This window comes from Mobula birostris, chromosome 26 (genome assembly GCF_030028105.1).
Source record: "Mobula birostris isolate sMobBir1 chromosome 26, sMobBir1.hap1, whole genome shotgun sequence".
Taxonomy (NCBI): Eukaryota; Metazoa; Chordata; class Chondrichthyes; order Myliobatiformes; family Myliobatidae; genus Mobula; species Mobula birostris.
Genome location: NC_092395.1, coordinates 1715370 through 1733358, shown reverse-complemented (window position 1 = coordinate 1733358; position 17989 = coordinate 1715370). Strand labels below are relative to the sequence as shown.

General features: G+C 42.4%; 1 protein-coding gene across 11 annotated transcripts in view; it reads left to right on the top strand.

Moving 5' to 3' along the window:
* The window catches only part of gatad2ab (GATA zinc finger domain containing 2Ab), a 208947-nt gene that overhangs the window by 64654 nt on the left and 126304 nt on the right, over positions 1 to 17989 (top strand). For 5 of the 11 annotated variants that reach the window (XM_072243979.1, XM_072243984.1, XM_072243980.1 and 2 more), the window contains exon 1: positions 2209 to 2323. The exons of 3 other annotated variants lie outside the window; for them this stretch is intronic. The gene's annotated coding sequence lies outside the window, so the exon portion shown is untranslated. Of the gene's footprint in view, positions 1 to 2208; positions 2324 to 17989 lie in introns of those variants that run through there. 3 more of the 11 variants (XM_072243981.1, XM_072243978.1, XM_072243982.1) reach the window with 1 other exon arrangement.

The following is a 17989-nucleotide window of genomic DNA, read 5'->3' as shown; positions in this document are numbered from 1 at the left end:
TGCAAGTAGAACAAGTGCTGCACCTGCCCCTACACCTCCTCCCTCACTACCATTCAGGGCCCTGGGAGACTTTTGGGTTATATACTGTGTCTGGTGTGGCCTCCTGTATATCTGTTAGACCTGACGTAGATTGGAAGACAGTTTTGCTGACCACCAGAAGAATCCAGATCTTCCAGCAGCCTTTGATTTTAATTCCACTTCCCATTCCCGTTCCCAAGCCATGGCCTCCTCTACTGTCACAGTGAGGCCACACTCCGGTTGGAGGAACAATACCTTATATTCTGTCTGGGTAGCATCCAACCTGATGACATGAACATCGATTTTTTTGAACTATCAGTAATACACCCCACTCCCCTCCTTCACCAGTCCTCATCCCCCTTTCCATCCCTCTCCTATCTCCTTGCCTGCACATCACCTCCCTAAGTGCTTCTCCCCTCTTTTCTTTCTTCCATGGATTCTATCCTCACCTATCAGACTTCCCCTTCTCCAGCCCTGTATCACTTTCACCAATCAACTTCCCAGCTCTTTACTTCATCCCTCCACCTCCCGATTTCACCTATCAGCTTGTGTTTTGCTCTCCCCTCCCCCAAGGGGTCTCGGCCCAAAACGTCGACTGTACATTTTTTCATAGATGCTACTTGGCCTGCTGAGTTCCTCCAGAATTTTGTGTATGTTGCTTGGATTTCCAGCAACTTCAGGTTTTCTCTTGTTTGTGGCAAACTTCTGTAAATGTACGATGGTGAGTATCCTAATGGGTTGCATCATGGCCTGGAATGGAAACACCAATACAGTACCCAAGAATGGAAAAGTCTTCAGATGGTGGTGGATACAGCCCAGTCCATCAAGGCAAAGCCCTCTCCCCTATTGTGTGCATTTACATAGAGTGCTGTCACAAGAAAGCAGCATCCATCATTAAAGACCCACACCATCCAGGCCATGCTATCTTCTCTCTACTACCATTGGGCAGGAGGTACAGGAACCTTAGCTCCCACACCAAGTTCAGGAACAGTTATTACCCCTCAACCAACAGGCTGCTGAATCTGCAGACTTACTCACAAGGACTCTTTACAACTTATGTTCTCAGTATTGTCATTATTATTGCTATATCAGTATTTTTATTATTTGCACAGTCTGTCCTCTTTTGCACATGTTTTTCTGTATAGCTTTTAGTAAATTCTGCTTTCTTTATTTTCCTGTAAATGTCTGCAAGAAAACAAATCTCAATGTAGTACATGGTAACATACAGTACTGTGTAAAAATCTTCGGTAGATATATAGCTAGGGTGTCTAAGACTTTTACACAGTACTGTATTTATCAACGTGGAGTGGAGAGAGAGTTTGAAGTTCTGGCAGGAGCAAAGAATGTTGGGAATAGCGAGGGTGGGGGTTGGGGTTGGCGCAGGTGCAGACACACCCAGCCGTGAGACACCAGGCAAGGTCATTTGATTCCAAACGATTGGTTTATTGATCATTACAGAATGTCTCTCTGCTGCTTCCCACTTCCCTTTTTCCCAACCATGATTCCCCTCTCCCTTCCCATTCTCAGTCCACAATAGAGACCCCGGGTTTCTCATCACATAGGTCATGAATATTTTTTGTGGCAGTATAGTGGAATTCATAAAATTACTACTGTCCTGTGCAAAAGTCTTAGGCACCTTAGCTATTTATACGTGCACAGTATTTTGTACGTATTTAGTTAATACATTGGACTTTGATCTTAAAGTGCTTGATCATTTTTTTTCGACCCCCCCCCCCGCATTCTGCAGATGTTTATAGCTTAGTTGTACTTCGATTTAAATTATGTGATATATATCATATATACAGGGAGATTTATGTCGAGCAACAGGTTGGGCAGAATCTGTTTTTCAGTACCGTGTAGTCCTTGCAGTTAATTTTACACTCACCTCAAAACCTAGCTTTTTGGTAAAATCTTGGTTACCCTTTGTATGTGTCTCGATACTCTTGGTAGCTTGAAGTTGCAAGTTTAAGTTGGAGGTCGTGTTTCCTACAGTTTTGCATTTGGAATGTCCTGGAACTAATGGAGTTGCCAGGTGTCCGTTAGAGGAAGACAGCCAGTTCTCTAACTGAGCCTCTCCCCAACCTGTCCCTTTAAGGTAGCGCACTGTCCCTTTAAGAGTGCCCGGGGGGGGGGGGCGGCGCATGCGCCCCGCGCGGCGTTCCCCCTCGAGTGTCGGGGACTCCTTCCTCCTGGTCGGTGCCTGCGGTCGCCGGCCGGCGTTGGCGGCGGCGGCGGCGGCGGCAACGGGGCCGTGCGGGAACTACAGCGGGCCGGGCCGGGCTGGGGCCCACACGCCGGGCCGCCGGTAAGTGCGGTGTACCTTACCGAAAGCGAGTTGTGAGAGATTTAAAGGGACCCCGTGTGTTTTTCATCCCGCCACTGGAGAGCTTGCTTTCTGGGAAGGAAGGCCCAGAGCACCGGACTGTCCCTGTGGGTGGGCAGGTCGAGTTCCGGGGACCTGCCCTTAACCTGGCAGCCGGATCTCGCAGTATCCCGCTCCCGCTCCTTCCAACTCTGTTCTTGGTGACCTGATGCGTTTTTCAAAGCAAGCCACAGGCTAAATGGCGAAAGTAACCGGTTTTTTGTATGTGAGAGATTATATATCACTTTATAATTGATTTAACAACGATAGTGGTTTCTCTTAATGTCACCGTTACCAGTTTCTCTGCTGTTCCTCTTGGCGACCCGGGTAAATCCCGATACAACCACTTTCCTTCACGTTGCCCAAGTGGCATTCTGCCCTGCTGACCTCGGGTAACAACTGCCACTGGGCTGTTTAACTATGTGCTCTAGGCAGCAACACAGTCAAACCCTGACCTAGATTCTTACCGTGCCCACAAGCACTTTCTCCAGCACAGTCAAGAGACATGGCTAACTTGGGCTTTTTAATCAACCATCTTAACCCTTCCTCTGCCATATCAGTTACCATCGTATTCCTTTACCCTGTCTTCCTTTCAACTGTCTCTAACCTCAGCCCAGATGAAATACTTGAGGAAACTGAAAGCTTATTTAAACTGTTGAGGATTACTACACTGTAACTCCCTCATAAGTTTAGCTTGGTGCTGTTTATCCCGATCTTTTTCCTTTCACCCAAGTTGAACTTGAGATGGAGTAGCTTCTTTACTGTCCTATACTGTGTGTGTCAGTACACAGCCAAATGAAAAAGCTGGCATCTTAAAACTTGTTAAGAAAGCTCCAAGATAAGCAGTTCACAGTTGAATAAGAAAGGGATGTGGGCTTTCACAATTGGCACGTTTAAGTATTTTTGTCTTCAGATCCTTCCTAAGGTTTGAACTGGCGTTTCATTAGCTGATCTGCTCCTGAGCTTCTCACACCAAATAGTCAAGTTCACACAATGTAAGCCAAAGTTATCACTGTCTTCTGTGCGATTTCTAGTTGGCTGATGAAGATTTATTTATTGGGACAGGAGGTGCCTGACAAATCAGGAGTTTGCATGTGATGCACTCCTCTCACTGATTATCAGGGCATCTATAAGCTCAGATATGTGGACTTGAGGTTCAGAGTGCTATTTTAATTGGTTGTGAGATTCCCAAACAGCGCTGTGGTGCTGGTAGTAGAACTACTGCCTTACACGAGACCTGTGTTTAATCCTGACCTTGGGTGCTATCTGTGGGTGTCTGCATGTTCTTCCAGTCGACTTCATGGGTTTCCTGTACATTATCCATAATGATGGGATGTGGGGAGAGTTGTCCGTAGCGTGAGAGATCTGGGGAGAGTTGTCTGTAGCGTGAGAGATCTGGGAAGAGAAGCAGAAAGAATAAAAAAGAAGTTACCACAAACAGTGTAACAGGAGGGGTCATCACTTCCCCAGCTGTAGTAAGTCAACCTATAGCACTCTTTGGAGCAGCGCAGTTGGTCGTAATCTTATTAACAGTGCTCCTCTGTTCAGCAAGGTAGCATGCAAAGGGTGAGAAACATTGTACAGAATTGCCAGGATTTTCCGTAGGGAGCTTTGTTCTACCACAGCCTCTAATGTGTCCAGTTTGATGACTATAACAGATCCAGCCTTGGCTTCACCCGTGTTGATGCCATTGCCCCAGCACACCACTGCATAGTAGATTGTATTGATGACAACAAACTGGTAAAACCTGTGAAGGAGAAGTCTGCACACTCCAAAGGACTTCAATCTCCTCAGGGAGTAGAGGCAACTCTGGCCCTCTTGTACACAGCCTCTGTGTTGGTGCTGCACTCAAGTCTGTCATCCAGGTGCACCCCCAGGTACTTGTAGGTCCTCACCACATCCACGTCCTCACCATCAATAATAACAGGGAGCAGTGCAGGCTCAATCTTCCTAAAGCCCATCACCATCTCCTTTATCTTACTAATGATGAGCTGCAGATGATTCAGCTTGCACCATTTGACAAAGTCCTCCACCAGGGTCCTGTATTCATCCTCCCGTCCTCCATTTATATACCCACTATTGCTGAGTCATCTGTGAATTTCTGCAGATGAAATGACTCAGTGTTCTATCGAAAGTCCGAGGTATACAGAGTAAACAGGAAGGGAGACAATACAGTCTCCTGTGGGGTCTCAGTGCTGCTTATAGCCATGTCTGATACACAGCTCTAAAGCCACACAAACTGTGGTCTGTCAGTCAGGTAGTCCATTATCCAGGATACAATGGAAGTACCTAAATGCATTGAATGGAGCTTCCCCCCCCCCCCCCCGCCCCACCACCACCTATTGAAGGCATTTGAGAAATCAAAAAACATGATCCTCTCAGTGCTGCCCTACTTATCTGCCTATTCAAATGCAAGTAGGCTTTGTTCATCAGGTAGATGACAGCATCGTCGATTCCAATGTGCTCCTGGTAGGCAAACTGAGGAGAGCTGTCCATAGTGGTGAGATCTGGAGAGAGCTATCCATAGTGTGTAGGTGTGTGGTCGGATCTGGGGACAGCTGATGCAAAAATAGGGATTAATGGGCATTCAACATCAATGTGTGGTCAAGAGTTGGCGTCAATTCAATGGGTTGAAGTCGCTCTGTGTCTCTCGTTGTCTGGTTGATTTCCATGGTTCTTGTACTGATCAGAATCTTTGTCCCTTGTAAACTGTACTTGTGGCCTTATGGCACATGACTCAAAGGCAGAGATTGTGTAAGCGCTTTGCTCAGAGAAATTGGCACATAATCTTGAAACAAATAACAAGGGCAGGTTGCAGCTCAGATGTTGTAATTCCTTGAATATTGGTAATTAACGGGTCATCTCATGGTGTGTAAATTGATTAGAGAAATGGAAAGGGTAGAAGATGAGAAGCTTTTTTCCTGTGATGAGGGGAAAGCAGATCCAAAGAAATTTAGAGACAACTTCTTCAAAGCAATGCCAAGGAACCCTTCTTCACAAATCCAGGGAACTACACACTCCTGTCTTCACACACTCTCCCTAACCCTCTCTCACAAAGAAATGCAATTGAAATTGTCACCAGTGAAATGCAGTTGAAGTTGTCATTAGTGAGGTTTATAAGTTTTAGTTGGAGGATGGTCTAATTGATTGGCATAATATCTTTGTGAGATGGAAAGCCCCTCCTATTCCTACCTTATTTTATCTCAAGTTACAGCACGGTAACAGGCCCTTCCTTCCCAGTGAACCCATACCATCCAACTACACCAATAAGACCAATTAACCTACTAACTTGTAGAATGTAGGGAGAAACTGAAGTACCTGGAGGAAACCCACACAGTCAAGGTGAGACCATACAAATTCCTTACAACGGCAAGAATTGAATCCTGATCACTGGCACTGTAATAGTGTTACGCTAATTGCTACACTACTATGCAGCAATGTTTAACAATATTGAAAGTACATGCATATACTGTTCTTCCTTAGGCCAAAATCTCTACTGGTATAGGCCACTAACAGCAGCTCCCCAGAGTCCTCCGTCCTGGGCCAAACTTTCAAGTTATCCCCAGGTATAACTCACCTTTAAAGCTCCGTCCTCTCCTAAGAATACAATCCTTGAACTTTGTTGGCATTTGTGTGGCTCTGGGTTTTTAATGGGATGAGCTTGCTCGCCCGAGACCCAACCCTCCTCATTTTGCAGCCAGGCTTGGGAGCGTCCGTAATGGAGTTGTGTGCATATGCGTGATGCCTTTATTACCTCTGGGTATCCCATTGCTGGAAAGCAGGGATAGAGACATAGCTCTTTGTCTCCACTACAAAAATAGTATTTCCAATATTATCAAAAATAACTCTATATTAAGGCTGTCTTTCGTTAGAACAGGAAATGTAAATGATTGAAGACCAGGTAGATTTTTATCAAAGTTGCTAAGATTTGAGAGGTAAGCATTAAGACTTCCTAGAGTTATGAAATGATAATATATCAGAAAAAAAATGAATTTTTTGTTATTTGATTCTCCCGCCACATAAATCATTGGACCATTTGCCATAAATGTTGGCAGTGACTCAACTGTATTATCCTAAAAGGAATTAAAAGTTTGCAAGAATGTGAAAAAGAATGGAAGAAGTGTCATTGCTTAGGAGCTTTGGTTTGTGTGAGGGAGAAGTACAGTACAAAATAATTAGTCACTATTCTTGTTGCAGGAACTAGTGACTGCCATAGGTTGGAGTGAGTGGGGAATTAAGAATAAATATATTTTAAAATTTAGTATTTATAGTATTAAATAAAATGTTTAATGTTGCATACCTTATTTCACCTGGGGAAACTGACTGATTTCTACTTGGCCTGCGGTACTTAGGAAATACAGCTCTCACTTTGTTGTATAATTTGTACAATTTTTAATTATATCAGTTACAACATGCAGATGGGGCACAACATCTGCCCCATCTGCTGGTTGGCAGCTCGCCTTGGAGAAAGGAAACTCTGATCTCAAACTTCTGCTGCCTTGTGGCTATTCTACTGAGATGCAACACAGAGCGTCATAGGAAGTCATTCCTGCCTGTGGCCATCAAACTTTACAGCTCCTCCCTTGGTGGGTCAGACACCCTGAGCCAATAGGCTGGTCCTGGACTTATTTCCTGGCGTAATTTACATATTACTATTAAACTATTTATGGTTTTATTACTATTTATTATGTATGGAGCAACTGTAACGAAAATCCAATTTCTCCCGGGATCAGTAAAGTATGACTATGACTATACCCATTCATGGCGAAGGCCTCAGGAGCAAACCCTGAGAAAAATTTCAGAGCGGCAGTCCCTAAGGCAGCCATATGTTGAGGTCAGTGCTGACTGGCAACTCCTGCGATGCCACTGGTGCCAAACTGTATTGATCTGTGCCGTTCCTTTGGATTCATCCACTGCGTGAGTAAGGGGAGCCTGCTGCATGGGCAACAGCTTGCTCTCTATATTGTACTGCCCTGGCCTGTGTATGTAGCCAACTAGGATGCAACACCCATGGTCACCCTGAAGTTATACAACTTTGGGTTTAACTCTTTTATAGAGAATGGTTCATGAGTGATTAGAAAATGACTCAATCTCTTGTGTTATGTAACCGGCAACAATGAATATCAATTGAGTCAGGTTGCATAAAAACAACCAAACATTTATTAAACACTGATAAACAATAAAAAAAAACAAACAAAAACCTTCCCTGGAAATTAACCACTATGTGGCCACTCCATAAACCATCACTCAGTACTGGTTCTTAAAGCGATAAATGCGAAAATAGTTCTTAAAGCGGTAAAGTCAAACACAGTTCTTAAAATGGTAAATTCGAAAGTCCAAGAGATTTATACAGTCAATTAGGAGAGACTTCTGTGGAGAAGGATTTCTTCATAGATGCGACTTTCCTGCTGGTTCTGTCCAAAGGATTCACGACGAAGGAAATAAACGGTTTAAAAGCAACTGACCTTTCTTCCGGCGAGCAAATCCTGCATGAACTACCTTGCTCTTTTGGCAGGAGTTATCTACAATGCAGGTCACTACTTCTTCAACGAAAACTCAATAAGCTCAATCCTTTATTAAACTGCCAAACGATAGTCATAGTCATAGTAATCATAGTCATACTTTATTGATCCCGGGGGAAATTGGTTTTCATTACAGTTGCACCATAAATAATAAATAATAATAAAACCATAAATAGTAATATGTAAATTATGGCAGGAAATAAGTCCAGGGCCAGCCTATCGGCTCAGGGTGTCTGACCCTCCAAGGGAGGAGTTGTAAAGTTTGATGACCACAGGCAGGAATGACTTCCTATGACGCTCTGTGTTGCATCTCGGTGGAATGAGTCTCTGGCTGAATATACTCCTGTGCCCAACCAGTACATTATGTAGTGGATGGGAGACATTGACCAAGATGGCATGCAACTTGGACAGCATCCTCTTTTCAGACACCACTGTCAGAGAGTCCAGTTCCATTCCCACAACATCACTGGCCTTACGAATGAGTTTGTTGATTCTGTTGGTGTCTGCTACCCTCAGCCTGTTGCCCTAGCACACAACAGCAAACATGGTAGCGCTGGCCACCACAGACTCATAGAACATCCTCGGCATCGTCTGGCAGATGTTAAAGGACCTCAGTCTCCTCAGGAAATAGAGACGGTTCTGATACCAACTTCCCTTGATCCTTCAGGTCCTGTACTTTGATAAAGTCTTCACTCTCCAATATTACTGAAAAGATAAATCAACAAATCTGGCAGAAATGAGTAAACTGCCAGTCCAGCACTATTGTACCTTTACAATAGAACGTAAAACTCCGTTTTAAAAATGAAACTGCGTCATTAAAAAAAAAACACGCAGCGGATTGGAGTCTCTGGCTAACGTTCTAGCTGGAAAACTAAACTGTGTCACTGGGGTCTCCCTTTTATATACCTGTTGAGAACAGGTCATTATGTGACCTCACATCGGCGGGAAAATTACTTCAGGTGACCTCCAACAAAAAAAAACATTACTTCATGGTCATAAGACAGTCACAAGATACCGATGAGGTATGTAACACCTGATGCATTCATCTAACCTTAATTTACCCCCACAGTGTGTCCCTCTCATTATTTTACCAGTTACTGTTTCATATCCCTGTGTTTTTCGTTTGTTCACAGGATTGCATGCCACTGGCAGTTACTATCCATTCCTAACTGCTCTGGAACTGCAGAAATGGTTAATTGTGAACCACATTGTTGGGTCCAGAGCCTTATATAAACTAAATTTGCTTAGACCATAAAACATAGGAGCAGAATTAGGCCATTCAGCCTATCAAGTCTGCTCCACCATTCTATCATGGCTGATCCCGGATCCCACTCAAACCCATACACTTGGCTTCTTGCCATATCCTTTGCCCTGGCCAATCAGGAAATGATCAACTTCCACCTTAAGTATATGCACGGACCGGCCTCCACTGCAGTCTGTGGCAGAGCATTTCACACATTACCTGTTCTCTAGCTAAAAAAAATTCTTCCTTACCTCTATTCTCAAGGGTCACTGCTCAATTTTGAGGCTGTGCCCTCGAGTTCTGGATACCCCCACCATAGGAAACATCCTCTCCCCACCCACCCTATCTAGTCCTTTCAGCATTCGGTGGGTTTCAATGAGATCCCTACGCATTCTTCTAAATTCCAGTGAGTACAGGCCCAAAGCTGCCAAACGCTCTTCATATTTCCAGAATCATCCTTGTGAACCTCCTCCGGACTCTCTCCAGTGACAACATATTCTTTCTGAGCTATGGGCTCCAAAACTGACAATACTCCAAGTGCCGTCTGACTAGTGTCTTATAAAGTCTCAACATTATCTCCTTGCTTTTATATTCTATTCCCCTTGAAATAAATGCCAACAATGTATTTGCTTTCTTTACCACAAGCTCAACCTGTAAATTACCCTTCTGGGAATCTTGCACGAGGACTCCTAAGTTCCTCTGCACCTCTGATGTTTGAACCTTCTCCCCATTTAGATAATAGTCTGCACTATTATTCCTTTTACCAAAATGCATTATCATAAATTTCCCAACACTCTATTCAATCTCACTTTTTTGCACATTCTTCCAATTTGTTTAAGTCCTGCTGCAATTGCATTGCTTCCTCAGCACTACCTACTCCTCCACCTAGGACAGTAGACCTTCCCTAAAGGGTAATAATATACCATAAAAGTTTTTGACAGTGGTTTAATGGTAACAATGAATGGACAGGTTTACTCAATTACTTGAATCTAAATTCTTCACCTGGAATTTGAACTTGTGTTTTGGAACAGCAGTCAAGAACATTTAATGCTTGTTCAGTAACCTCACTAAACAGTTAGGTTGAGGGGTGATTGCATTGGTGGTGGTGAGATATAATATCTACTAGTTCCTTTCCCATCATTTCACAGCCCTGTTTCTTCTCTCCCCCAAAAAAGTTCATCCTTCCATGATAAAGGAATAATGATGTTCTGTATTTGTTAAGCTGACACAATTCAAATGTTCATCAACATTGAGAGTTAAGAATATAGAATAGTACAGCACAAGAGTAGACCCTTCAGACCACAGTGTTGTGCCAAAGTATTTAAATTGCTTATCAAATGTCCAGCTAAACTAATCCCTTCTGTGTACACAATGTCCATATCCTGCATTTTCCTGTATATTCACGTGTCCATTGAAGATCCTCATGAATGGCCCTATCATATTTGCCTCCACTATCATCGCAGACACCCAACTTTCTCTGTAAACAAAACGAAAGCCTGCCCTACAAATCTCCTTTGAATTTACCCCTCTTGCCTTAAGTTGGTGTCCTCTGGTATTAGACATTTCAATCCCGGGTAAAAGATACTGTCTGTCTACTCTGTCTAAGTCTGTCATAATCTTATAAACTTATATTAGATCTCCCCAAAACATCTGCCACTCCAGAGAAAACCCAAGTTTATCGAATCTCTTCTTGTAGCATATGCCCCCTAATCCAGGCAACATCCTGGTAGAACTCAAATGTACTTTCTCCAAATTGTTAACATTTTCCTATAATGAGGCAGCCAGAACTGGACACAATACTCCAGATGCAACCTCAGAAGAGTTTTATAAATCTGCGACGTAACTCCTGACTCTTGAACTCAGTTCCTTGACGAATAAAGGCAAACATGCCATATGCTGTCTTTGCACCCTTAACCTATGTAGCCAATCAAGGGAGCTGTGGATTTGGATTCTGAGATCCCTCTGCTCGACACTGTCAAGGGTCTTAGCATTAACACTGCACTGTCTCCTTATGTTCGATCTCCCAAAAGTGCAACACTTCACATTTGGCCTAGCTAAACTCCATCTGCCATTTCTCTGCCCATATCTGTAGCTGATTTATATCTGCTGTATTCTTTGCCAGCCTTCTACACTATCCATTACTCCACCATTTTTTGTTTCTTCTGCAAATTTACTCACCCATCCATCTGCTATTTCATCCAGGTAATTTATATACATCACAAACAGCAGAGGTACTGATACATATGCCTGGGAAACTCCACTAGTCAGAGACCGAGAGCCAGAGTAAGTCCCATCAACCACTACCTTCTGTCTTTTATGAGCAGGTGTTTCATCAAATGCTCAATTCTGTTGGGGTGTAACTTAAAACCAAGCTGATACAGGCAGTGGCTAGTACAGTGGCATGCAAAAGTTTGGGCACCCCGGTCAAAATTTCTGTTACTGTGAATAGCTAAGCATGTAAAAGATGACCTGATTTCCAAAAGGCATAAAGTTAAAGATGACACATTTCTTTAATATTTTAAGCAAGATTACTTTTTTATTTCCATCTTTTACAGTTTCAAAATAACAAAAAAGGAAAAGGGCCCAAAGCAGAAGTTTGGGCATCCTGCATGGTCAGTACTTAGTAACACCCCCTTTGGCAAGTATCACAGCTTGTAAACGCTTTCTGTAGCCAGCTAAGAGTCTTTCAATTCTTGTTTGAGAGATTTTCACCCATTCTTCCTTGCAAAAGGCTTCTAGTTCTGTGAGGTTCTTGGGCCGTCTTGCACGCACTGCTCTTTTGAGGTCTATCCACGGATTTTCGATGATGTTTAGGTCCGGGGACTGTGAGGGCCATGGCAAAACCTTCAGCTTGCACCTCTTGAGATAGTCCATTGTGGATTTTGAAGTGTGTTTAGGATTATTATCCTGTTGTAGAAGCCATCCTCTTTTCACCTTCAGCTTTATTTTTACAGACGGTGTGATGTTTGCTTCCAGAATTTGCTGGTATTTAATAGAATTCATTTTTCCCTCTACCAGTGAAATGTTCCCTGTGCCACTGGTTGCAACACAAGCCCAAAGCATGATCGATCCACCCCCGTGCTTAACAGTTGGAGAGGTGTTCTTTTCATGAAATTCTGCACCCTTTTTTCTCCAAACATACCTTTGCTCATTACAGCCAAAAAATTCTATTTTAACTTCATCAGTCCATAGGACTTGTTTCCAAAATGCATCAGGCTTGTTTAGATGTTCCTTTGCAAACTTGTGACGCTGAATTTTGTGGTGAGGACGCAGGAAAGGTTTTCTTCTGATGACTCTTCCATGAAGGTCATATTTGTGCTGGTGTTGCTGCACAGTAGAACAGTGCATTACCATTGCAGAGTCTGCTAAATCTTCCTGAAGGTCTTCTGCAGTCAAACGGGGGTTTTGATTTGCCTTTCTAGCAATCCTACAAGCAGTTCTCTCGGAAAGTTTTTTTGGTCTTCCAGACCTCGACTTGACCTCCACAGTTCCTGTTAACTGCCATTTCTTAATTACATTATGAACTGTGGAAACGACTACCTGAAAATGCTATGCTATCTTTTTATAACCTTCTGCTTTGTGGGCGTCATTTATTTTAATTTTCAGAGTGCTAGGCAGCTGCTTAGAGGAGCCCATGGCTGCTGATTGTTGGGATGAGGTTTGAGGGGCCAGGGTATTTATAAAGCTTTGAAATTTGCATCACCTGGTCTTTCCTAACAATGACTGTGAACAAGCCATAGCCCTAACAAGCAAGGTCTGAGACCTTGGTAAAAGTTATCTGAGAACTCAAATCTCTTGGGGTGCCCAAACTTTTGCACGGTGCTCCTTTCCTTTTTGTCACTCTAAAATTGTACAAAGCAAAAATAATACACTAATCTTGCTTAAAATGCTGAAAAGAATGTTTCATCTTTAACTTTATGACGTTTGGAGATCAGTTCATCTTCTACTCACGTAACTATTCACAGTAACAGAAATTTTGACTAGAGATGCCCAAACTTTTGCATACCTCTGTATATGTGTGCGTGCACGCATTCAGGTGACTGTTATTGGAGAGTACCTGCAGTTAGAATTATTGAAGGAGCTCACATTGAAGTTGTCATAGTTCAGATGTTATGGTTTCCTTCCCTGATTAGGAAAGGGACTCAAAGTCTGCTGCTGATTGATTTTTAAATTTGTTCATCTTTTTAAAAGTTATCAAAGTTTAATGGAAGCAGTTAAAATAATCACTTTCAGGGCTTAGCATAGCAAGTTTTAACAAACTGAGAAGCACAGAATGTGTAATTTGTGCAAACATGTTTACAAACCATCCCTCAGTGGCTACATGTGGGCTTTAAAAGGTTAAGTGCAGCCATTTTGTTTACTTTCTCAGCAGCCCTGTCAGTTAACCCCTTAACCACTGATAAATCAGGCTACACTGAGGCTTTTCATCCAAAACATTTATGTAGTTATTTCGCTTTCTTTTGGACGTGTTCTGAAAACTGTGACTGTTCTTTGCCCCTGTGCCTGTGAATTCTTTTATTTTTGCATAGTTTTGCAAAATAATACCAAACATGTTAATCCCATTTGATCAGCATGAACTCTCGTCCTTTGAATGGTACTGTCTCATGCAAATAAATTAACGTTTACTATAATAAGGTTTTTGGGAAAACTATTGGCCGAATCCCATTCCCCCTACATCACCTTCCTTTCCAGAGTCTTTCTGCCTGTATCCCATCTTTTTCAAATAATACGATTGGAGAGGGATATTTTGTTGTGCTTGACCATATGGTTTAGTCTGAGTGGAGGACGATTAGGACTGCTCAGAGAGCTGCTATCACGAGGAGACTAGACTTCTGTGGGTGTGCTGGATTCCTTGCTGGCTTGGGGGCTTGCCCATTCCCATTGGTGCTGCCCTCCAGTGTTCTCTCAATGTTCGACAAACTGGACTGTGCTTGTTGCAGCTGCTCTAGCAGAAGCATGGCTCTGAGCCAACATTCCATGCACCATCAATCTATAGGCCATGCCACTCAGGGAGTTGGGCTGCATCTTTTCCTGCTATAGTATCTATATGTGCAGTGTATGACTGTCTGTTTTGTTTGCCTGTATTCATGGGTGTGCTCAAACATTTAAACTTGAACTTAAACTTGAAAACCAAACTGCTTTGACTCAAATAAACAAGTACAATTTGAGCAAGAGTGATCCAGCAGTTAAAAATAAGTTGAGAAAATTTGTGAAGTTCAGTTCTGGTTACTGATAAACTGCATGGCCTTCCTTAAATGGTGCACCATTTTAGAACTTTGTTCTTAAGGCAAATTTGAGATCTTCCTTTCTAGGAGTGCCAATGAGCACAAGGCAACCATCAGTGTATACTAAGTATTGCAGATGCTGGAGGAGCTCAGTGGACAAGCAGTATCTGTGGATGGGAATTGATAATGTTTCGAGTTGATATCTTTAGTCTGAACTGATGGATATCAACTTGCAATGTTGACTATCCAATGTTCACAGCTCTTATATGATCCGCTGAGTTTGCCTTGTTTCCTCTATTCTGTACATTAGATGTGGAGAATATACATCATACGTTTTTGCCACTTCCATTGGCAGCACATTCAAGCACCAAACACCAAGTTAAAAAATACTTCCCTTACTCAACTTCAAACTTAGTCCCTCTCGACTTAAATGCATGCCCTCTAAGATTTGACATTTTAGCCCAGTGGAAAATAACTATCTACCCGATCATAATTTTATATACTTCTATCTGTTCTCCCCCTCGGCCTCCAACATTCCAGAGAAAACAATCTAAGTCAATCCAATCTCTGTTTACAGATAGAGCAACCCTTTTGTGTGCAAGTCAATTTTATATACAACTTACCAACAAGGAGGAAAAAAACTGATGAAAAACTGGAAGATAGTGAAAGGAATGGTGAAAGGCTGAAAGAGCTAATAATTTGAAAGATAACATATTAAAGGGATTATGCTATAATATAGCTGAACTAACAGCACAAATAGCTGCATGCTGTTGTGATTTTGTTACTGTCTAGCTGTGGGGTGACTGATGGAAAGTGCAAGGATATTCAGCATTTAGAAAGGACAGGTAAAAAGGAGGAGGACTGTGGTCTTAGGAAAGGAGAACAGAATGCTGAGGAAGGATATTGGCTCAGAAATCATCTGGAATCTGTTACGGTGGGCTTATGATACACTGAGTAGAAACCAATAAAGAGGGCTGTCAGTAGGCCCCAGATAGCAGGAGGAAGTGATGTACAGAATGGAATAAATGGGAATTTGAGGCATGTTGCATTGTGAAGTGACAATGATCTGAACAATGATTGTTCAAACCAAATTAACTGTAAGATTGTGGTGAAGTAATCCCCGCAGGTATATGATTTTTTGTATAGACTATGTTGAGAAACCCATCAGAGAACTGGCTAACCACAATTTGGTATTGTGCAGCAAGGTGTCCTTCAGGGAAGCACAATTTCTAACCTGATAAACTACTTCATTAAGATACAAGATGCTTCTATAGTTGTGCAGTGGAGAGGTCATCTTCAAGTCACCCCAACACTGAACTATTCCCACAAACTATGGACTCTACATCCATAGTTCTCAATATTGATTGTTTATGTATTTGTTATTATTGAGTGTTTTATTGCCTTGTATTTACTGTGAATTCCTGCAAGCAAATGAATCTCAGAGTTGTATATGGTGACGTATATGTACCTTGAAAATAAATTTACTTTAAACTTCGGATGGGATCCTGAATATGAACAAAGGAAACTGCAGGGTATTTAAAATATGACTGTCAAAGTTTCTGTAAATAATTCAAGAACCAAGGATTACTGAAATAGTTGAGATTTCCTCCAGTCAAATGGGAGAAATTGTAATTGGGAACAAATTGCCGGCCAATTTAACACGTCTTTGTCCCTACCTCCATAAAGGAGAATACAAGTGACTTCCCAAATATTAGGGAAGTACGGGTCTGGGGAAAGGCAAGAACCGAAAGAAATCAGTATTGGGGAAATTCCTCATGCTTAAAAGCCATTAAATTCTGAGGTTCTGGTAACCATCATCCTAGAAAGCAAAGGGTAATAGTCCACAAAGTGATGAGGACCCTCAAAGTCAAATGTCTGTTATGCTCTGGGGTTCTTTTATAGATTGGGCAGGGTAAATGTGACCTTCCTGCTGATAATAAAGAACGAGGAAGGGAACTGAACCATTGTGCCGAAGCACACTGAAATCTTTCATAGGAGATGCAATAACAGGACACTTTGAAAGGAATTTAATAAAGTCAGCGTGTGTTTTGGAAAAGAGAAATCATCTTTAACAAATCTACTGGAAACTTTTGAGAATGATTGATAAATAAGGGAAAATCAGTAGATGTGCATGGACAGAAGGATTCTATTTCAGAGCGTTTATGTACAAAATTCAAACACATGAGATTGGGGATAATTGCTGGCATGGACTGAGAGCTGGTGGGAAGATGGGAACCATGGAGATCCTTTGGTCCTAGTTGTTCACAGAATGTATCACTTGGCCGAAGGAAGTTTGCAAATGACACAAAGTTGAGAAGGGGGTGAGGTTCGGGAAATGTGGGGGTGGTGATTTGTGAGGAGGATGCAAAGAAATTGAAACAAGTCGGGTGACTATGCAAAGGCATGACAGATAAAGGTGGGTTGTCTTATTTGGTTGGTTGACCTCCAGTGCAAGAAGATTTCAGTTTAGGAGCACTGATATCTTGCTGCAACCCTTATGGGTCATGGTGAAGTCACATCCAGATTTTTGAGTGCAGTTTTTGGTCTCCTTATTTGATGAAGGTTACTCTGGCATGGAGGGAATGCAGCATAGATTTTACTGGTTTCTGGTATGGTAAGACTGGTACACAAAAGGTCAGGCTGATTTGCCTACTGTATATTCACTGTAGTACTGTGAGGGAATCTTGGAGAAATGTATAAAATTCCAAAAGAACTAGCTAGATTGGATATGAGGAGGCTTTTCCCTTTGACAGTGACCAAAGCAGAGGACATAATCTCAGGGTACAGGAAATGCATTTTAAACTCAGGAAAAAGTTTTGTGATTAATCTTGCAATTCTCTTCCACGGAAAAGATCAGAGGATATCAAAGTTTTAAGTAAATTTATTTATCATAGTGCATATACATCTCTATGAGGTTCATTTTCTTGTGAGCATTCACAGTAAATACAAAGAAACAAATAACAACAATAATAATTAATTAACAATAAATATTGAGAATGCGAGATGAGGAGTCCTTGAAAATGAGTCCATAGGTTGTGGGAACAATTCAGTGTTGGGGTGAATGAAGTTATCCCCTCTCGTTCAAGTGCCTGATGGTTGAGGGGTAATAACTGTTCCTGAACATGGTGGTGTGGGCCCTGAGGCTCCAGTACCACCACCTTGTTGGCAGCAGCAAGCATGGGCTGGATGGTGGCAGTCCTTGATAATGGATGCTGTTTTCCTGTGACAGTGCTCCATGTGTATGTGCTTTGTGGTGGGGAGGGCTTTACCTGTGATGGTCTGTGTCTTATCCACTACTTTTTATAGGCTTTTCTGTTTGAGAGCATTGGTGTTTCCATACCAGGCTGTGATGCAAGGTGTGAATGTGTAGAGGAGTGGATGACCAGCCTCAATTGTGTTGGATGGTGGAGCAGACCCAAATTGTTCCCACTTCTATCTTTGGTTTCTGTGAGGGAATGAATATTTAGTGCGTGTGGGGAGGGGTGGGGTTAAGGTGCTTATCAAGTGAGATGTGTTGCTATTGAGCTTTTTGAAGAAGGCCAACAGTGCATCATACTTCTGCCTTGATGATAGAAACACCAGCGATATCAAGCTTCTGGCCCACTCTTGTACCCACTAT